The following is a 24,072-nucleotide window of genomic DNA, read 5'->3' on the forward strand; positions in this document are numbered from 1 at the left end:
CTGAAAAAAATCAGAATTAAGCAACTTGTAAAAAACCTCATGCTACAAATTCAGTGGGTGATCTAAGATTTAAACCCAGGTCTATTAACTCTTGTTCCTGTTTCTGTGTAACTTGACAAATCTTCCATTCTCAAGCAATGAAGCACAGAAGTTATTTTATTTTATTTTTGTACAGGCTTTTGAGGACAGGGACAAAAGAGCAGAGAAGTAAGGACATGGTGGGAGTTGGGTTAGCACTTGTCTGCATAGTCCAGGTCATGCCTCTTGGTTTGCTGTGCATGGCTGTTACTTCCAACTCACATAGTATCAAGTTTAAGGGCAAGTAAAGAAGCTATAAAAGGAACAGTGTTTGTACACTGTACAAAAATGAAGGTACCCTCTTGTCACATCGCCAGTCAGCTCTTGTGCCTCCTGTCTGTGCTTTTGCCATTTCACAGAAAACACTTTAGAGGGGGGATCTGATGACTTCCTAACCCTGAAATCTTGCTATTCTTGCTTATATAAATATAATTTCTTATCTAGTAAAATATTAATAAAAATGAGGGAGGAAAAAGCTACCACAAACTGTACTGTATATTCAGCAAAATAAGCCAAATTGTACCCAACTAGCAGGCTAACCTTCGTTAATTCGTAAGTTGCAAGATCTTGTAACTTCTTTGGGTTTCTGTCAAGTGGGGAATCTGCTGTGCCTCATACTTTCAGGCATGCACAGTCATTTATACAATACTTATTCCTAACACAACTTTTCTTGTGGTGATTTTAGCCAAAACACTGCAATACTGAGCTGCCCACAGCTTCCTCCCAACAGGGCTAACAGACCTCCCTTCACAAGCAATAGTGTCCTTATCTCATGGGACTCTCATTTAAACCACGGCAGAACCCTATGCTCTAGACTAATGTAGCGTGTGATGCTTTTTACAATACTGGTTCATTGTTGCTGCTCAGTATCATGAGATCATTTTAACCCCTGGAATGATCAAACCTTTCTATCAGTCCAGCTCTGATTCCCAGAATAGTAAATATTGTATGGAAAAGCAGATCTAACGTATAAATCCAAAACTCCCCCTTACCCAGAACTTTTGCAAACTAAACCAGGAGGAGTAAGATGACAAATAACACACATTATAACTACTGCAGTGTCATTAAGTCCCACAATTTTTTTACATCAGCTGGGAAGGGGAAAGGGAGGATATACGCAATAAAATCTGTTAACACTGCTAAAATGCGAGGCCAGAAGAAGAAAATCCAAGACTAACTTCTCAAACAGGATCTATTAGAAGTGGAGAGAACCATGAAATCACCCGTTTATTTTTCTAACTTCCATCAGATAACAGGATTCAAAGGGTTGTATAAATGCCAAGATAGATTAGATACAATAGATAGAATCAATTGTTTGTTCAGACCCTGTTACAAATATGTCAGTCAAATGCATGTGTAGTCCTATATGGACTACATGCAGAGAGCTGTAAATGCTTAACATGAATAAGCTGATGACATCCTTAGCCTTCAATCTTTACATGACATTTCCTTTCCCTTTTCCTTATTTCATAACACTGCATTAGTTAGAATTAGTAAGAAACTGTCTCTCTCTGGATTTTTCCGTATAGCAAGGACAAAAATAAGTTGTGCATTTTAGTACAAAACTAAATGTAGTTACTTTAGATCATCTCTAAAAATTAATAGAAGCACTAACTACTAAAATGAATAACTTGCGATTTGGTCTAGAAAGCTCCTTTTACAAGAACACCTATCTTCTGTAGGTGAAAAGAAACTTTTAACTGGGCAATGACTCTTGCATTGGAAGTTAAAGCAGTGAGCTCCACCTTATCAAATCAAACTGTCTTCTGCTATTAACAGAAGCATCTTGTCTTCACATACCCACTCAAAGGTTTCACTGAGAGAAGAGCTTACATACAATATTTCTCCTTTCCCAGTTTAATTTTCATGAGTTCCTACTGATAGGGGTCAAGTGAAATAACATTTCATAAGCAGAAGTTTATGACTAGGTTTTCTTGCCAGAACAGAATGGCATCTGTTCCTATGCATGTTTAATTTAAATATTTTTCATGAATGTGGGATGATGGTATAAATATTTGAAATCATCAATATAGTAGACTGCACTATAGCATAGAAAGGCTGCTGCACAGCTGCTGTTAAATTATAGATTTCTTATGCAATGAATACATTTAACTTGTCTTTTGAAGAATTAAAAAATTATGTCTTCTGTCTAAAATGTTTTGTCAGATCTTTAAGAGATGTTCTTTGTGTGACCTACAGCTTCTAGACAACTGAAAAAATATCTCTGTGACCCCATCATGAGTGACACTTACATAGGGCGAACTGATGGACCCAAGGCAAGAGCAAACTGCACATGGGGGACAGGTGAGTTTCTCCTCTTTGTCATATTTAATCTCCCCTTCTTCCAATCCTGAACTGTTCTCACTGAAAATAGTTCCCAGTTCCTGTACCTTAGTCTATGATCTGATTCTCAGTTTACCTTCTGGAGAACACTCATCTCCCCAGTGTTGACTTGGGAAAAAAGCAAAACAAAACAACACAAAAAACAAACCAAACACCACAACAACAAAAACTATTTTTGCCTTCATCCCCACTCCAGGAACATGATGATATGCCAGTTTATATCATCTGTAAAAAATTTGACAACCAATCCTCAGAGGCAGATGAGAGTCTCCCATATGTACAAGTCACTTAAAACAGCCTGGAGAAGTTTTTGTTGAAAGCAACCAAATCCAGGATGTGAGGAAAAGGAGGCACTGGAGTTTTTCATGGCATTGTTCATGCTGCTATCCAGAACCTAGGATGATTTATAGCAAATATGACATAGGCAAGATTCATGACTTAACCGAGAGAAAAGTAAATATCTTGCTATGGTACCACTAATCAGATACCTCGTCTTAAAAAAATCAAAAATAAGAATAAATCGTCATTTTATTTTTAAAACATTTCTTGCAGAACAACTCTTTTCATTGCAGGGTGTGTTTACATGCTGTTACCGTGATCTGAAAATGAACTTCTTGACATAATGCTATCTTTGAAGTCTTGGCCTTACTAAGTCTGATTTTAAGCTTTTTAATTGTTAATTCTAATCACAAGTTATATAATTTTACCATGTTGTTCATTTTGGTGATTATTTGTTAACACAAACCACATAAATGCCATAGCAATGGGGAAAGCAATACATGTAGTGAAATATTATATGTGTGGTGGCATAAAGCTTTATTGGCATGAGCTAGGAGTGGATGCATTACTCATGAATGGTGAAGCCAGCAGTAAATTAAGAAGGTGGCCCCAAGTGAGTATTAGTCACCTAAATACAACCATATGCCACCAGATTTTGTGTTGCGTTTTCACAGAAATGTTATTTCTAAAATTTGCAGAGAATTTCTAAATGGACTCCAACTTCAAAGCCTCACAAATGGAGACCTAAGAACCAATGTGTGCAACCCACCTCAACCCTTCCAAATTTTAAATCATTAAGAGTTCACTTATAAATAAAGAAGTATATTGCAAGTGTGGCTATTTTACCAACCATTGCTGGGGGGTAGGAACAGCCTGTATCAAATGCCATGAAATCACCCTGCTTGTTTCTCTTTGCAAATCTTAGATCACAAACCACTTCCCACCTACTGCGGGAAGGCTTGTGTGGCAGGAGCATCTGAAAAACAGTATGAAAACTGCTGATCCCAATACAGTGCATCATGCCTGCAAACTAAATGCTGCTACTTTGACAAAGTTGCAGAATTCAAGGAGCAATTATGAGTATTATCCATCTTGCAAAAGATAAACTGGTATGAGGCTGGTATGGCCCAGATAAAGCATAATATAGGAGATGTCAGTTACTAGCGTTTGCTCAGGGCAGATTTTGAACTGCAACAGCAATATAGAAAGCACTCAGTGTTGCCTTAGCTGTGTTATTTTAACAGTAATTGAATTTGCTGGGTACATAGGGTCACATTTTGGTTCCTTGCATGCAATCTGCAGAGTGAACACATAAGCAACACCACTGCAAGGACTGTATACTGACGTCGGGGAGATGGTTGGTAACAATGCAGTCAGGGGCACTGAGGACTGCACTGGGCAATTTGCCTTTGCTTTGGTTGCTGTATCTTGTGCTGCCATAGCTTATTTCATATGTAGAGCTCTATGGGAATTTTTGTATCCAGTGAGAGTTTCTACAGTTCTTTATGTGAAGAAGGGACTCCCATACAGGTTCTGAGCATGCAGCCACATGTCTCTCAGCTGTCTCATGCCCAGACGATAGGAAGCTTCAAGCCAATACAAGAAAGCTTGAAGCAAGTGGGGAAAGGAGGTGGTTAACACAACAGCAGAGCCTAGGAAAGCCTAAGAAGCAATCTAAGCCATGAACTGAGCAAAGTTCAGTTTATTTTACAATTTACATGTGCAGATCTTAGAAACTGGAAAGCTATTAATTATATCCGTGTTTTGCTAATAAATGCAGACAGAGTAAGAACTGTTTACAGACCAAAAGAAAACATCAGATCACTTTCCAATAGGGTTATTTTTTTTGACTAAAATAGAGGGCTTTTGCAAGCCAGCCCTTCCTTTCCCTCTACTTCATGGTTATTTCTATACATACTTTAACAATCCCAAACTAAACCATTCTTAATTGGGGGGGCTGGCGGGGAGGGGGGGCGCAGATAGAGAGAAAGGAAAAGAAAGGAAGAAAGAAAGGATGGAGTCCTCAGAAAACTGGCAAAGAACTATTTTGTAAGGAGGGAACCAACGAAAACATTGGCATAAGGCACAGTTGGAGGGTGTCAAATCCGATGTGGCAGCCCTTTCTTGTGCTGCTATGTGGAATTTGCTTCAAAAGATCAGCAAAATGAAACTCCTCATACCTGAACTAATACAGATCCATGTAAATTTGAGCTCTGATCTTATGGAGCCAGTCACATTGCCAGAGGCTCCAAAGAAATTGTCTTTGTTTGTTTTTGAAGTCTATGTGAAACCGGATCTCACATACTAATATCTTGATCCAAACAATATAATAGAATCTTTTTCTGTTCTCCTCACCCTTTCAATAGAACTTTCCCCAAGTTAGACTTCATTTTTATCTCTTTCCAAATAAGTGCTAAAGGGGTAAAAATAATTTTCCTTTTGGTGAAATATTTGCCTCTCTTCTCCAAAGTTTCAGGAGTAAGACAGGGTGTGGTGATAGATAAATAAATAAATAAATACATTTTGTATTAAAGGTTGTTTGCTGTATTGCAGAACTGCAAATGAAGGTCTGTAAATAGTGGTAGGATCTGTATGGCTGCTAACCAAAGCAGCAGAACTGTTTAAACATGCAAGATCACAGGTAACATGAATAACAAGCTGAGGGCTCAACTTCTTTCACATCATTTATTGGAAATTAAACTATCTGTCTTTTGGAGAACATAGAAATCTGTTCTGTACTACTGACTTTTAATTGCTTCACCACGTATAATCTAAGTCAGTAGCCACTGTGGAAAGAGGACTAAAATTTGACTTGTTAACTCTTTCCTACCTGACTCTCCATTGAAATACACTCAGGCAATGCTCCACTGCTCAAATTAGCCAAATGCATTGACTTTCTTTAGATTTAGTTAAGGTATTTAACTGATTTTGAAATTAGGGTGCTTCATATATCTCGTGTAAATTGTTCATATGAAAATACAACTGGAACAGATTTGCAGATTCAACGTAGCACTTGAAGCCTCCAGTCAGCCAACAGATTTTGGAAATTTAACAAAATGAAATCCGAATTCCAAAGTTTTGGACAGTCATTCACCAAGACTTAAAACCATCTGCATATTTTGCAATTTAATTTCTTTTTTTTTTTTTTTTTTATGACATAATGAGCCAAACCCAATTTTTTAAGTATTTTCTATTAAGTTCTTTTCAATTTCAGAAAATTATGAATCAGTTCCCATTCATAATAAAGCTGCAAAACCCCTTTTCTTTCTATCATTGTGCTAACAGGAAAAACACATAAAAGGACAATCTAACAAGAAAAAAATACTCTGTTCAATACAATAGTCAAGGTTGTCAGAGATCCTGGAATGATTTTTACCTCCCTTCAGTAAAGCACGTGGTTTTTTACAAACCTGACCAGCAGCAAAATCCTCCTATAACTGCCTTGTAAAATAAACAGCTATGACTACATCTGAACTTTTGTTATGTTTAAGCAAATAAAAGTTTAAAGGCACTAAAATCTTTGTAAGGGTGGCTATAAAAGCAATTATCCTTAGATCACTTCTACTGCAAAGTTTGACTTGAGCAGAGCTTTATATGCACCATACAGTTATCATCGTTATAAATCGGTGCTCGCCCCATACACTAGGACTCAGTAGGTGCTCGCCTCCATTATCGGTAAAGTTTCCAGTGTGTTTAAGAATGCAGGATCTGAAGGTTTGTATGGCCCTAAAATGCCACATTCAGCAAACACAGTCCTCGCAAAGAGGAAAGAGGCCAAAAATCAACAAATGGGGTAGAACTCAGCTGAGGATGTGACTTGTCCCCTTGGCAAATCAGCTTCTCACGGTGTGACTGTAGATGGGTCAGTCAGACATAGCACTGCCTGAAGCTCAGCCTGCCCCTTCTCAAGCACTGCTGAGCAGTGCTCAGGCAGGCACTTGGTCCACTTCTCAGTATCAGGCCTCAAGCCAAAACCTAGTAAAGTCAGCTGGAGACTTTCCATGGTCTGTGAGCAATATTGGAAAAGATCCAGTTGAATATAACTAATGATGTTTTAAATGTATGGTGCTGCAGGAAGTGAAAACATTAAGTATTTGCTCTGCTTTGGAGGGTTTCTTGTTTTGTTTTTTTTCCTCCTTCACTTGGTAAATCGGTTTAAAACCAGCAAGAAAAGTGATCTATTGCCATGTCTTATGGGTTCACCCTAAGATATGCCAGAATCATCACGTCAAACAGCTCAGGTAGGATATATGTGAATTGCACTTTCCTTTGTCTTTTCACAAACTGGAGCTTGGCACTTTTTTTTTTTTTTTTCCAGCCACCAAACCTAAAATTCTTAAAAGCTACTTTTATAATGTTCAAAACTCCTAGGAGAAAGTTTGAAGTGTTCAGGAAAACTACTTTAATAAGTACTTTGTAAGAAGAACATGGCAGGAATACACAAAAAATATTCTTTAAAATGTAACAGAACTTGGAGTCTTTTCAGCAGCCAGGAATTTTCCATTACAAAGCATCATGCAATACTGAATCATACAAAATTTGGTGAGAAGGTTGTTTAAAGAATGACCTCACCCCTGTGCTCAAACACATGATAAACTCTAGTGTTATTTTGGGAGGGGGTTAAACTTTTTGATTTGCTGATCCCTACGTAGCAACCGTAAGCCTACTGATTATAAACTTGTTTTTCTCCAGGATTTCCAAGACCCTTAGAAGCTAGTCCACAGGTTGCTGTGGATCATTGTGGTCTGCCACTGAATTTATGTCATTCTCATTCTAATCTGGCAAATTTGCATTTGGCAATTATTTCTACATGTGTTGAGAGACTCGGGACTAAAAAATCCTAGATTTAAAAGCAATAACAACAAAGAAATAGATTGAAAGGGAAAGCAAAATATTGTTATATTTCTGTTTTATTATTAAGTTATATTTTGGCAATCCCTGGGGAAATTAAAGCTTTGGAAACATTCCACGTGGCAACACTTTTTCCAAGAGTGAAGAATTGCAAGGAATACAGAGACATCGTTTTATGATTAACAGGCAATGATCTTGTGGACAGGAATGAGAAACAGAAAGTAAATCTGTATATTAAGATCACAGAGGATAGAAATTGGAGTCACCAGACAAATTTCCCTGGGCTGATTGTCTATTCACTACAACCAATATGGTTCTTAACAGCTTAGCTAGTACCTTAACAAGGCTTCCTATTTAGTGTCATTTTGTCTCTGGTCATGGGATAGACTCAAGGTAACCAGAAGCAATTACTTCCATCCCACAAAAAGATCTTGGGAAGTAGCCGACTGCTCCTGCATGCACAGGTTGTAATATTAAATTAATGCTCAGAAGACATTATACACGTTTCTCCCCTGTAATGTCATAAGGGAGAAGTAGAAGGTATGGTCACTGTAAACTGTGTATTTTAGAGTTGAGTCCACATCTGATGTGATTTCAAAGGCAGGTCATGGTATACAATCTCGTAGGCTATTACAAGAATCATAAGCAGATTCTTACTCGTCATAAATTCTCCTTGTGTCACAAGTGCCCGTTATGCTTACTCTACAAACACCAGTCCCAGAGAGACTGACTTTGTTAAAACCAAGTAACCACAAGCATAAAATTCACAAATCCCTCTGCAGCAAAGCAATCATTACAATGTACTGTTCCTAGAGAGCTGCCCATTTTTCATTCAACATCAAACCCTGAGAAAAGGCCAGGGAACAAAAATAGCTTTATTAAGCACATTTTAAAAATACTTGTATTTAGAAGAGAAAAGTCTTATAACTCTAGATACAGATAAGAGATGGAGGTCATAACTGCTCCAAATTTATGGCCACATTAATTGAGCTCTTCGTTACCCTGAGATAGCTGTTAATGTGAGCTCTAGAAATCTGCATCTAATACCTGTAAGAATGACTGCACAGAAGCTAACAGCATCCCATTGGTAGGAAACTTCATTTTTAGATATATATAAAAGAACAATTTGAGTCTAACAACTTGAGAATGGGGGAGGTAGGAGAGAAAACCCAAACAGAAATATGTGCATTTCCTATTGAAATGTTTAGGCTTGGGATTTTTCCAATAAAATTTACAGGCTTTCCAGGAAAGTAGCAGCACTCTGAAATTTTTATTTTTGGTTAAAAAAAAAAAATATATATATATCAAAGCTTTTGAAGAGACTTTCTTTTTTCCATCAGGCCTAGTCAGAATAATGTTTGTAGTTTATTGGCCAATGCCGATCTATAAGAAACTGCAGAAGATTAATGAACTCAGTTCGTTTGGTTACCCACATCACATTTCTTAAATGGAAAGGGAAATAGATCTTGTGAAATACCACAGTGGAGAAAAATTCTATAGTTACTAGAAAAGGAAAAGGAGGCTAGTCTATCACACCTCAGGCAATCTAATATTTCACACTTGACTCTTGAGTAAGAGCCAAGAATTTAGCTTCAGCACAGGAGCTTGCTCAAGACCCCTTTACCCCACCAGGCTGGTTTTGTTTCACCAGATTTTCCTCATAAATGGAATGAGGCCAGAGTAAAAGTCTTAATAATAATAATAATAATAATAATAATAATAATAATAATAATAATAATAATAATAATAATAATAGAAGCATTCCACAAATAGAATCTGTTTATCTGTTTCACAGCAAAACAAAGGCCAGTGAACAAGCAAGTTTACCGAGAGAAATAGAAGGATAGAAACAGCCAAGACCTACAGCTCCATTGATGATTTTTGTGCTGCTCTGCTTCAAGTGCATACTAGAGAGCAGCAAATCATCTTCCACTTTTGTGTAAACTTTGGATCTCCAAGACCTTACCAGCATAAACCTTTTCCCTTAGACAATAGTTTAAGAAATAATTTTATGTGCACTACATCAGTGCCTTGATATTCCAGCAGTTACTCACTGCCTGGACAACTGGGAATTCCACAGAGTAGCACTGAGACCCCAGCCCTTTTCTGCTTCACAGCTGGCAATTAAGGCAGCAGGCAGCCTGAGAGCCAGTTAGGCTTAGAGCAATGGTTTTGGCCAAATCCCCCATCACTTGAAGTATACAGTTGCCACAGACCCTTAACAGTGTTGGCCCAAATCATGGTGTTGGGACACTGGAAGATCACAGACAGGAGCAGATCTGAAGTGCAACATTGAAAGTAGCAGATGTGGGTTCAGATCTTCAACTCTACCCCAAACTTCCCAAGATTTGGGTAAATCGCTTAATCTCTATACCTCAGAGACCTAGGTAAAGATAATACTTCCTTTCTCTCACTTCTGATTTATTTAGACAATGTAATTGTCGTGTGCTGTCAGGGAAACTAGCTGTGCAACATCTTCTTTGGAGTTTCTGTGCCCGTGTGGCACCACACAACTAGAACTAAGTCAAACATTTTACTTAAAGAAACTTTGTCAATCTGGGAACATTTTCTGAGGTTGGCTTTAACAGGACTTTGGGCAGAGAGAGGGGAGGGCTCAGTGCTCTCTGGTCACTGCGTGACAAAGATGACTCAGGCTCAAGTCCTTACCCACATCTGTCCAGGTGGACACCTGAGCCCTGTACAATATCTGAACCTTTGTCCTGCAATTTGCGAAAAAACCTCCTCTAATGTCTCTCACAGGTCATCAGTTTTTAAATCTAATACAGTCTGCTTTTCCTGTTTTGAAAGGCTACAACCCTGGAGGTTCAAATTTTGCCACAGGACTGTCTTCTAGGAGCTCTATGAAAAAGTTGAGTAACTATTAGCCTTTCCCGTCCAATCCAGTGAATAGATGTCCAAACACGATGACTTTGGTCATAAATTTTTAACATCACTTATAAAGTAAGAAAATTAAATGGGAGCAATGCACTTAGCAATATTTGTACAGCCAATGCATTGATCTTTTTACTAAAGGTGCTCTGTAAGCATAATATGACATACATTGCATACATACAAACAGACACTGAAAACTTCGCTTGGGACCACCTCTAACAGGCAACTCTTTGTCTCAAGCAATCACTTCATCCTTAATACATTCCCATCTGGTTTTCAATGTAATTTGGTTCAATCCTAAAGACCACCAGAAAGGTTTTCACAGGCCTAATTGGCAGACACTTAATTCCTATTTATTTTTAATAGGAGTTAGGTGTTTGCCATTTTTGCTTTTGAAAACTTCCCATCATCTCACTTCTAATAAGGGAAAAATTTTTGCTAATCCTTTACAAAAATAATGAAGCAACACTGACTGTACTCATTTCTCACACAAGCATGCACGTACATGGGCTAAGGCCTCCAAGTGTAAAACACAGATTTATACATGATGGTGGACAAGGAACAGCAGTAGGGATGGTATAGCATTGAATGATTGCAAAAGCAAATGCTCCTGAAAGGGTGGGAAGTGGGAGGTATCTGTTTCACCAAACAGCTTCTGACATAAATGTCAGAAACATAGACATGACAGACCTATGGAGCAATTTGACTCTCATTTTCTCCCATGTATCGTTTCCACTGAAGCACTTATATTTCCCAAGTGCCTTGCTTATCTTAAGTAAATCACTCAATTGGATATTTCTTTTGGGTTGAGTTAATTACATGAAGAGCAAAACAACTTTGATCCAGTTCCTACAGTAAACACAAGCCTGTATTTGAGACATACCTGCCAGCAAGCATGGCTCCATACATGTGACACTGTGTTTGCAGAAAACTTTCAAAAAGAGCAAGACATATCAGAGGTTAGGGTCCGTTTCCATGCCAACCCTCCCACCTATATTGCACGGGATGCTCACTGTGAAGGCATCCCACAGGTGGGCTTGCTCACCGAGCAACATATTTATGGCCGTTATGCAAATTATGTGTGAAACATCCTTCCCTTACTCTGGTTTTAATGCAATTTAAACCGAACTCCATAAAAACAAATTAAAACATGTTTGCTTTCCCTGCCTTGTAAAACCATTCTGGTTTGGAGGCCCTTAACTTTGATGCAGGCAAAAAAACTACAGTGTTGTCTTCTTAAATCCCAAACTGCAGGCAGCAAGTCTGCACGATTGATGTTTAAATGATAAGTGAGGTATATTTTTAAAAGGGAAGTGCAGCTGTCCTTCTCGGCTGCAAGGTATTTTTCAATTTATGTGGCAAATCCAATATAAAGGTTTATTGTACGGAAGGCAAAAGATCTTAATCAGGAATTAGCCTCTTCTAATGAGGAGAAATAAGCACCAAGGCTGCAAGAATTATTTCTAAGAGATAAGAATGTAATTGCCTAATGTGACTAATAATCTGATAAGAGCCTGTTTTATCTGATTTAACCCACGGAACTGCTGCTAATGTACAGAATTTAAAGTAATCCCCAAGGAATTCCTCTTACCACAAATGGGATTGCAGAATGATAAAAAGATTCATTGTTGCAGTATTTGCTCTGGACACTTCTGTTCAAAGGAAGCAGAGTTTCGACAGCTTAAACTAATTGCAACATTTGCTCAAAGATGGGATCATTTCTACACTTGAATTTTTGATGACAGAGTGCATATTCTTATTATGAGTAGACAGTAAATTATACATTCCTATTTCATTTATAGCCTGGATATCATCTGAATGCTATTACCAGGAAACAAACACATGTCCCAGTCCCTGTGAAAATGTTTTCTACTGTGAAAAGGTTTTCTAGTGTATTTTTCCATATTGACAGAAATTAATATAATTTGAGATCTATAGTGACACTAACACTGTCATTATCCAAAATCACGCTCAGTTCTAATCCTACCGTATAATGACTTTAATCCTAATGGGCATAATCATATCTGATGTAAAACTAGATACATGACAATCACAGAATTTAGTGATATTATTATACCAAAGAATAGCAGCTGTTGATTTGCCAATATTAACAAGTAGCAATCTTGTGATAACTCATTGCTCCAACAACTAATCAGAGGAGGACTGAAAATTTGGCATTTTGGTCCAATAATTACATCTTTATGATGCTACAGTTGGTAATTTGCATGATTTTGACTGTTGCACTTACCACGAATTTTCTCTGCATTCTGTACAAAGACTCATGGCTAGCTTTATGGACGAATTTTGTTATTGTCTATTTATACATAACCATACATTCAGCATAGCAGAATATTAAGAAGCAAAAAAAAAATGTAAATATACACATTAGATAGGTAGGACATAGACCAGAGGTAAACCTGAGAAAAACTGAAATTGAATGCCCTTATCTCATGGCTACATACACACACAACTGTGTAAGAAAACAGTCCCTTTTGGGGGAAAAAAAAAAAAAAAAAAAAAAGCAACTGTCCTACCCCAAATCCATGGAGACTCCTCTTGCATGTGTTTTATAATCATAATGCAAGTGAAAGATGTGAAAAGGGAGAAGAGGAGACTGTGAAGTCCATGGATGGGATGAAAACACTCTCTTTGTTTCATAAATTAAATATATACTTTTACATATATATATATATATCACACAGGTGTCTGAAGGTGAGTCTGGACTGTCTCACTTTTGCTCTTCTTTAAGCGGGAGTTTGAGGAATGTTTTTTGAAAGGTACTCTTGTGGGTGTGCACAAACACCTTCACGAAGGAAGACAGGCCAATGCTGGCACAACTCATCCCTCTCGCAGCAGGTACCTGCAGGCTGGGACTAGGGGCTGCATCATGGTTTTCATCACTTCCAGACAAATTTGCCCCCCTGCACAGGACTAAGTCCGGAATAAGGCAACTGGATTTATTCTCTAGGTCCATGACAGCTTCATCCTTATTCCATATTTCTCTGCGTTCTCTGAGCTTAGTACCCTTTTCTTCAATCAGCAGTGCATAGGAGCTGTTGCAGAGCTCATCAGAGAAGTGTAAGACCAGGAGGCAATGCAAACAGCAAGACACCAAACGAACATGTCAGAACTCCAGCAAAAGCATGTTCACACACCATGCAAAAGTATGAACATGGCCGAGTCTCTCCCTCATAAAGAATGTAAATATCAAACAGATGAAAGTGTAATTTTCCATGATTCAGTACTATTATTGTTTGTATTTCTGGTGTCCTCAGAAATCTCAGCAAGCAGAATTTCTACCACAGTAAGTATTGTAACACAAAGTAATAAACAAGCCATTCCCTGAAAAAGTTCTCATTTTAATTTAGATCTATATACACAAAGTGGGTGTAAAATCTAGAGAGAGAATATTGAGAAACAAGGATAGGAGCGATCAGAAGAACGTCTCTTTCAGAAATGGTTTATTTGCTGCTTGGCCAAGAATGTCAGCCTCAGTCTTGGCGAATCCTCAGATATTACTGGAGCACATAAAATAATTATGTATGTACACAATTAACTGATCTCCAGTCATTTAAATTTAATCACAATATTAAAATAAGAAACACATCAACAATTTCTGCTACCGTTCCACATACCATCATAGCAAGGGTAGACAGAATAAGCCACACTAACTATCAGACCTGGCAAGCCACCACAACCTCACACAAACCTGCAGTACCCATGACCATAGAGCACCTTCTCAATGTCTGGCACTAGGCTGTCATAGCTGTTAAATTAATAAATAAATGTCTCCATAGATCTACACTTCTGCACAGAGAATTTACCCCCAAAAACACAAGTATATGGGACATTAGTGGATTTCTATTTATTTTTTTAAAAAAAAAAAAAAAACAGCCACACCTCCAAGAACTTTTTCATAGCCAAGATGCAACAACTTTTGGACAACTCTTCTCTTTCCCTCCTTTATCGATGCCCCAACTGCTTTAAAAAGCAAACCAAAATACACTAATGAACAGAATCTGCCACTAACAAAGCTTTTAAACAAACTTTCTAGAATTCTTAGGTTTCAGTCATCAAAGAGCAGGCAAAGATAAGGATACCATCATGTTAACCTGCAAAGACTATGTGAATAAGACTAGCAGACACTACCTACTACAAAGAATTTAAGACAGACCTTACACCCCTTTCTTCATTTAAGAGCTCAGATATATATCACCAGATCCATTGCTTGACAGCTCCTAGAAAATCTGGTACTCGTTCTCATCCTGGAAACTTTTCACGTGGTCCTCATAATGCATAAGCAAGGAAAGCCTAGAGACATATAAGCACCCATAATATCCTTGCTGAGGGGTATCAAAATGCACATAAACATATTACAGCCTTACATACAGCTGGTTTTTTTCATCGATTTCATCCTCTACCTACATCCTTGACATCACAGACTCTGCTGAGCATCTACAAGGTGACCTAACTATAACACTTTAAACCCAAACATATTAGTACACTGACCCATTTTATGTTCACAAAACACAACTGACTTTCTCTAGGAAACTAGCACTGAAATGGTCATGTAATACCTCAACTATTTTGCAGTTCACCATAAAGAACAGGTTCCAACTATGGGCTGCAGTTAACTTACACAAATGGCTAAAAGATTTTGTTCTTTTCTTTTTTCTCACCAGAAATTCAGTAACAACCATTCCTGTATCAACATATATCTGGAATACTTCCATAAAAATCTACTTTCTAGAGAGTATCAGACCCATATCATTGCAGATTTGCAATCAGATCAGCATAAGAACTGGTAGCCTACAAACTACTGTTAGTGAAAACCCCTAGACCTACATCATGGAGTCAGCAATCATCCAAAACATATTTTAAAAAGCCAGGATACACAGCCAAACCCTGAGGCACCATCATATCTGTAATGAGAAGAACAATCATGAGACCTATCTCACCAACCTATATATGATCTTTATTCACTAGTAATACTCTCCAGGGAAACAGTTTATCTCCCTGAATGAGCAGTGTTAATATTATATTAACTCATTACAGTGCAAAGTGAATGTCTTACATACAACAAATCCTACCCTACCCTAGGAGTTATTAGACAGTCACAACCCCTGATCATAGTCTCTGACGTTTTCCTTGAACTGAGTTTCCTCTCCAACCTTCAAACACAGTCTCACTCTCACCAAAGTCATCAGAAGCAAACTAGAGATCAACAAATCCTTGATGACATCAGACTAAACAGGGCAACAAATATAAAACCCACCCATACAGATTCCCAGTTTTAAGAATAAATGCTCTTAAGGAAGAGAGGCACCAGTTTCAGCATTCTATACATACACATGCACCTCAGAACCATCACAGCAGCTACAGAGATGAGGACAAATAGGCAACACACATTGGAAGAAGCTTGATAAAGATCAGACATACCCAGTTACCAGTGGGGAAGTGCCTGTCATAAAGCAACTGCTCCATCCCCAATTTCTCAACCCTGATTATCCAGGGAGGCCCACACTTACATGGAAACTAGGCAAGACAAGTTTGTAGTTAGAGACAACATCCCTTGTTAAACCAAATGGTGTAGTTAGAGAGAACACGAGGTTTTGGGCATATGAGTCCTCTTCTATTTCTTGTCTGAAATAGAAGCAACAGACTTCAAAGCTAAAAACAAGTTGAGAACAGTTGCTTAGAGTGTAATTAAGACGAGTATTTATAAGACCATCTCTGAAATAAAAGGTAGTTGGCACCAGTGAAACAGAGAGGATGTTCACAGAGAGGGGAGGGAAAGGAAGGGAAGGGAAGACAGAGATGGTAATGTGGTTCTCCCTCAGCAGAGAGAGAGAGACAGGTAGTTTATAGCCCATGAAACAGAGTTTGGTTAATGAAGGAAGTTATAGCATGCCATAAACCAAGTGTATCCATTGAGTCCATGCTTTTTGGTGTCTAATCAGGACAGGAGTTTTCGTTCCCAGCCTCATCTTCAAAGAGTATGTTGTAGTTTGCCTGATGGTTAAGATCCACACTGTGTATTTTGACTAAAAGTGTTTGCTTCTGACTCCTTCAGAGAGGCTGGACTGTAGATTCCTATAGGTTAGGAGGTCTGATACTGGGGTCCATCACTGCTGCAGCAACACCCCAAAGCCCTGGGAGTATATACTAGCTAGAAAAACTAATCAATTCAATACAAGCATTCATTTTATGGTCTATCATGCTTTTATACCTTGTTGCTCCACAGCTGCTGGCCACCTCTGTCACAGATCACTGAGGATATTGTCTCTCCCTTGGTAATACCACTGCTCTGCTCCACAGGTGCTAACTACACCTCTTCCTCAAGTTGTCTAATAGAGGAACATTAAATTAAATTAAAACAACTGTTCCTAAAGTGTTATTTGGCAGAAGTTTTTTGTTTCTCTTTCAGACTATGTGCGTTTTTTCCCCAGCTATTTCCCTTGCTCTAATAAAAGATGCTTCCTACAAACTTTGCTAAACAAAGCTAACACACATGCACATACATTCGCTAAAGCAATTTGGATTAAGGTACACTGTTCCACCTACATTTTCAAGCTGATTGATGTAATATTTTACTTGCATATTTATGAAGCCTAAAAATGGCTTTGGTTAAAAAACAAAACAAAACAAAACAACAAACCAAACCAACAAAAAACAAAAAAAATATATCCCAAGAGAAAGTATTACCTAAGTTATACTTACTGTAAAAAGAGATTATATGCTATAGCATCCTTTGAATTCAGGTGTATCTATATCAGGAAGTCATTATGTTAGTACATGAATTACTTTACACAGGTTGATGCAAGTTTCATGAAAAAAACTTCTTTAATCTGAAATCAACTTAAAAGCTCTGCTTCCAATTGCACGTTGATATTTACAGAGAATGGACAGATTTTAAAGGCATTGAAAATAACCAGCAGCAGTGGGTAATAAAACTAGAACCTCTGAAATCCAAGACCAAATTTAGAGCTGATATAAATTAATAATCCCCTCTGGAATCAATCTGAATTGCATTGATCTATGCCACGGTACTTACTCCACCTATAAACCAGTACATTCCATTTATATTTGCAATTTTATCTCTGTGATAAGTTAACAAGAGAGTTTCCCAGCACCCCTAAAGATGTGCTGCAAAGCAAAATGAAAGCACATCATTATCTGATTGAGTTATTAATGTATCAACATGGGAAAAATCAGGCATGAAGCAACCAAATACCTAGAAAACCCCTTAATTAATTTCACTAGAAAACACAGCAGTTATCATGTAAATTAGACACAGCTGTAACACTCTTCACAGCGCAGACACAGCATACTTGCTAACAGTAACCTATACTAAACATAAAAGAAAGTATTAGACTCTTAGAAATAATTTACTTTATAAGTTATGGCTCATTTTTCTCCCCCAAAACCTTTGAAAGTTAGCAGATAGCATTAAATCAAGCCACTGATTTGTCTTCCCGCACTGAAAATTGATGCCCACTAAAGAAGTATTATTTCTAGAATAAACTCCACTCATTCAATGAGTACATTAAAAAAAAAAAAAAAAAAAAGCAGTACTTTTTGCAAAAAACTGGAAACCAGCATTATTTCTGTGATTTTCTAATTACCTGTGCTTTTGTAATACTGTCACAAATCCTTCACTCATTCTTAGGAGAGATCAGTACCAGGTTTTACAGTGGGAAGAGCACAAAACGCAATATTTAAGAAGGATATGCAAGAGATTAAGTTTTGACAGGTTTTAGTGTATCTCTCCTCTGTGAAAGTGCAGACTAAGAAGCAGCAGGGAATGCAGTTAGAAAGTTTGGCCTTCCACTATATCCTTCCAGTACAGTTAGTTTTTTCCTGTATAAAACCAGAGAAAAGCTCTGGGAAGATTACTGCACAAAAACAGAATTAGATACATAGATTTAATTGAGCCTTCATATTACTTGAACACAAATGACATAGTAAGAGTAACAGAGAAGTTCAGAAATCATGTAGGATTTATTATTATGATAATTATTTCACTCATTAAAGCTGGTTTATTAGAGTGGACTGGATAAGTCAGACCTACATGTTAATTACACAGTAAAAAAAAACACAAGAGACCACATTACATAATGTAGCAATAATCCAGACAGGACTGATGGGTAGACAGAATATGGATTGCAACATAAGTACCAGCTTTTAAATGCTATAGCAGCTTAGAAAGACATTATCCCCATATAATGTTATTAATGTGTGAATCCTTTGCCTACTGTAGGTAATTGCTCCCCATAATTAAAATCCAGCATGAGTAGGAGAGATATTATGTGTGTTTATCATTTGTATTCTTTCTGGGTTTTATTTATTTATTTTTAAGCACAGACAGGCATCATGTCACTTGAGGATTATCTCATGGTTGAACTCATTAACTAACAAATATACATTATTCCACACCTGAACAATAAGGTTTCTATAGCACTTGCTTGACAGAAGTAGAAAAACGTTCACATTCATCAGAAAGAAGCGACATAAACTATGCAATTCTCAAGATAAAAGGTTTTCCCAAAATTACTTAATCTGGTAATAAAAGAAGTCTGTATTTCACCATTGATTCAACAATGTTTCTGTGTTTGGATTAAAGAGCTTCAAAAAATAAAAATAGTCCACATAGTCCATATCACCTCTATTAGGAATACAGATTCTTCATTTTACAGTTCTGGATAGTTCTGAACATAAAGTCAAAAGGTCACCAGGTATTTCATTAGAGAATCTGTCCAGTATCACTCAAAGCCATAGCATGAAACAGTCCCTCATGAAATAACCCAGACCTTCCACGTGCTCCAACACCTAAGAGATCCTCCCACCTTAAAAATGGTGGCAAATCAAATTACTGGAAAAAACTGTCTGGATTCTCATATGTAAAGGAAATCATATACCTGAGCAGTCATTGCAACTGTCATCAAAGAACTGTATTTACTGGGTTCTCATACATCTCAACTGCTTGAGAATTTTAAGAACTTTGGTACTATAGTTATTTATAATCAAAAGATTTACAGTTTATGTTTTTGTCTTAATGTTGACTGCAAAAGTGACTTGGAAGGCTACTATGAACATTTGTTCTCTGATTTCAGCAATGCAATTTCACAAACGTAAAAACAACACAATAAAACAAACCACATTTTAAACCAGTTCTTACAGTGGCCTGGACTCATCCTAGCAAACTCTCATCAAACATTCTTTAAGCAGCCATCTGGGAGCTTTGGTAGTCAGAGCTCCTTCTCTCCAGCCACTGGAGATAGCTAGACTTTTCCCAGAGTGAATTCCTCCACCCCTGGAGATACCTGCTCTTCCTTCTGCGAAGGAGAGAGGGAACGTAGCTCCTGGCTCAGGCACCTGCCTTCAGTTCCTACCATTGGCTGAACCCAAGCCTAATTGCTTCCCTCATGGACTAGCCAAAAGCTAAACTTTCAAGTTCATTATATCCAATGCAGGCACCATCAGTTATGAGAGTTCCAAAGCACCAAATTCTACCTTTGGAGCCATCCGGATATCTTATATCTGTGCCTATAACATAGATACTGATCCAATACTTGCACTCAGATTGGAAATTAAATGGTTTCGGGAGTTACTTTCAGACTAGCAGAACTATTATCAACTTCATGATATGTCTACATAAATATTTATGACATAACCACTTGCAGGTTGACTGCAGAATTATAGTCATGTGCTTTGTCACACCACCAACAGGTTCCAAAAAAGAAAGACAGAGGAAAGATACATAGATATATTTATTTCACTCTATTTGAATATCAACCTGCACATTAGTAATCTGTAACTCATTGAGTTAAACGTTGCAGAAGATATGCCACACAGACAGACCCTGCACTAAACAGTATACAGTTTAAGGCCCCAACTCTATAAATACTTGATTTTTTGCTCATAAGAACAAGTCCAATGCATTAAATAGGACTACACCTTTGCAGTGAAGCATGTGTATTTGTTTTCTTGTGATTAAGTGATAAAAAGCTAAATATGATTAAGGCCAAACTGTAATAATAAAAAATACTCTTACTGTAATTTAAGAACTGTAATGTAATTGAGACATCAATAAAAGAGTCTCCAGGGGAAAAAAAAATACTGAAGTGCTTTTCCTTCACTTTTTTTTTTTTTGGATATTTGTTTACTGTACAGTAATAAGAAAAATAAAATGCACAAAGTTTCCATGAAGTTTTGCTTCAGATACCAGGTGCAATGTCTGCTCTGGAACATCTAACATACACAGCGCTTCTCTCACAGCTGATGCAAACAGGACAGGGAGCTGACTGGGTCTCTTGTGTTTCTAATTTTAAGGTTATTCTTAGCTACTGGGACTGTGTGTTCATCCCTGTTTTCCCAATTAAAATTAATTTAATTAAGATCTGTGCTGAGTTACATGCAAACTCACCAGCAACAAATTTTTATGATTTCACAGAATTCAGCTTGTCTGCTTTTAAAAGTACTTTCAGCATGCACTTTTTGAAAACTAAACTTCAACATCCTAGAAGTCTTCTGTGATATGCTAAGCAAAAGTTGATATCTTTGTGTAGGTTAGCAATTGAGATCTACAAACCAAAAATAGCCCAGCAACTAGGTGAGATTTCTAAGCCAACTGCAATATAATTCTAATGTTGCCAAAATACAAATGAAACAATAATTACAATTTAAGATAATTCCAATCAAATCTGTACATAATTTACCATAGGTCAAGATATTTCAACATTACCCTTGAAAGTACCAGGAAGTAGATGGTGGGATGATGAATGCGCAGCCCTTACCTTTTAACAATGATCAGGGTCACATGGCTAATTAAAATACCTTTGTTTACATCGGGTAAGAGTCCTGCTGTTAGACCATCTGCACCTGCAGTCTGTTCCATCAAAACCCCTTCCACAAATTGCATGCTCCTAATAGGTATTGCTGTGCCAATGACAATTACCTAATTAGACATTAGAATGTCAATGCCGATTTTAAAATCCATGCTAATTATTTTACTGTTTGACAGAATATTTCCCAATGAAGGAAGGAGTCTGGATAGCATAATTATGTCACGAGGAACACTTCTGTATATGATTAAAAGGTTTGGCTGGCTCTGATTGGAAGGTCTCCAGTTATTTATGTATTTAACAAAGTTGCAATCAGCACATACGGTTTTCAGCTGAAAGAAACAATCTGAACCCTGCTTATTCATTTGCCTGCTATGGCAGAGCATATAATGAAGCTTGTGATTAGGTTCCTCTTCTGCAACGTTTGCCTTGAAGTAAGGTGAGTTTGGAAACAGAGGGGAAACGTGCTTACAAGACAGATGATGTGATAGGTCTTTTATCTGGTTACAGTTTGAAGACAGAAAGTATGGCTGCTGGATGCATGACTGATTTTGTGTCTTTAGCCATAGAAGAGTAAATACCTCTGCACCCAATACTGAGTACTTCTGGCAGCAACTGCTGCATTTATTGGTTCTGAGCTGGTCCTGATATTTGGCATTACATACCAGGTTTTGAAAGTTCTGCAACATTTTCCTAGGCCTCAAGCCTTTCGCATTTGAAATAAGATAGCTTCAACTATAACCATGATAATAAGAAAGATGCATTTAGGATTCTGAAGTGTTTAACTCAGCTCTTCACTGTCCACAAGTGAAAACCTTAAAGCACAATCAAGGAATCTAACTTCTGTCAGCAAACCACACAGGACACAAATTCAGTAAATAGAAGAAACACTGCAAAAGAAAAGTATACTCCACAATAGGTGAAATGCTCACAACCCTTTCTAAACAAACTTACACATTTTTCTCTCTATTCAACTCACCTAGAAAGAACACTGCAAAGAATCCTGGATAAAGCTGTGAAACAGGCAACAGCACTGCATAGCTTATGACTTCAAGGTATCTTTGATTTTTAGTTGAGAAGATGCAACCAGGAAAAGAATTTGTCCTTTTCTTGGAAAAAATGCTGTAATGATAGTAATGAAGACAAATGTTTTATTGTTTACTTTACAATTTCTGCAAAAGCAATTACACAATGTCTAATCACTTTATGTGGTATGCACAGAGCTCTTGCAACATTGTGGGGATTCAGTGACATATCCAACATATAATATACTCTGCATTTAAATTCGTATTCAGTCTACTACTGATCAGCATAAATATCAAGTAGCACTGTATAATACATGTCTATATAATATTCAAAGCTATAGTTGTGTTTTGTGTTCAAGAAATAGTATCCGATCAGAACCTCTCATAAGCACAAGAGTTAGAAGTCACAGGACAAGTGTCAGTAATGGAAAACTTGATCAATCAGTAGATAAACTCAAATCACTCTTTAAATCTTCCCCAAAATCCTTACTCAAGACTAATTTATTCTACAGAGTCTGTAGGAAGTTAGGTGGTTAATGAAAAAATTAAAGGATAGATCAGGATGTCTGATCTTTGCTTTAATAGTGTATAACACAAATACATATACATGAATAAACTGCACTGAATGCTTCTGCCCCTCCTCTATCATGCTTTTAGCAGTTGCTTTCTTAGCATTCATATCTCAGATATCTGAGAGCCTTTCTGCAAGCACTCTATAATGCCTAATGAAATAAGGCTGTGATTCTTATTTTGCAAATCATTCCAATACACGAGACAAATATCCAATAATACTTCTGACAAAGACTACTGTGACCTGAAGGTCTCTATTTATATTTATATTTAAATGTGTTTGTTTTATCTTCTGAATGCTCCTGGGTGCATTTACAGCCTCTTTAATGACTTAAATTTGAGGCTTACATGTCTTGGTACAACTCACCATTGCAGTAATTGGAATTCTGTAGTTGTCCCATGCAACACACACTGAACTGCTTAGCTGTGAGTTTTGGGAAAGCTTCAGCTCCAGCAGAGCAGTAGCCAAAATGCCTGAAGAAGACAGAAGAGAAACACACTGCAGGTTTATAGTAGGTTTGCATCTCATGTTTTACCATGCACTGTATCTTCAGAACATATAAACTAGCTTTAATGTATCATAAAGACTTACACAGGTTAGAGAAGTTAAGGGATAAAATCCTGACCCCAAGTCAATTGATGGCAAAACTCCAATTGACTTTATGAGGACTATGATTTCACTCACAAGTTTCCCCTTAGTGATAATTTGGTTTTACTCTGTATCTTACGTATTTCCCAATGCTCACTGACCAAGCACAATCAAAGTATTTCTAAAGATCACTGCTAACCGGGACAAAAACAAGTTTCCAATGTAATGCTCAGCTGGGCTAAAAGAGTTAACTCTCAAAGAAATTAATCTTAGTCTTCCAGCTGGAGATGAGGCCCAAAATAGGCAAACTTCACATGGAAATTTGATTTCAAACAGCTATTTCAGGGCCATATTTTCCAGGTGGGGCATATGTTATGGATTTAACTATCAGCTGAGTATCTTAAGGCTTGTTGTAAGCACCTGATCACTATTTTAAGAATATAAATGATATCCAATGACTTAATCATATAGTTAGGCATCTAACAAATACATTTGAAAAGATGGTCTATTTTTATTTATTATATATTAAAGTTTTGCTACGATAAGCTTTTTGCACGATGCAAAACGCATATTCCCTACCATAAAGAGGTTTAAGATTTAT

This window comes from Tyto alba, unplaced genomic scaffold (assembly GCF_018691265.1).
Source record: "Tyto alba isolate M040663 unplaced genomic scaffold, T.alba_DEE_v4.0 Super-Scaffold_7, whole genome shotgun sequence".
NCBI classification, from domain to species: domain Eukaryota; kingdom Metazoa; phylum Chordata; class Aves; order Strigiformes; family Tytonidae; genus Tyto; species Tyto alba.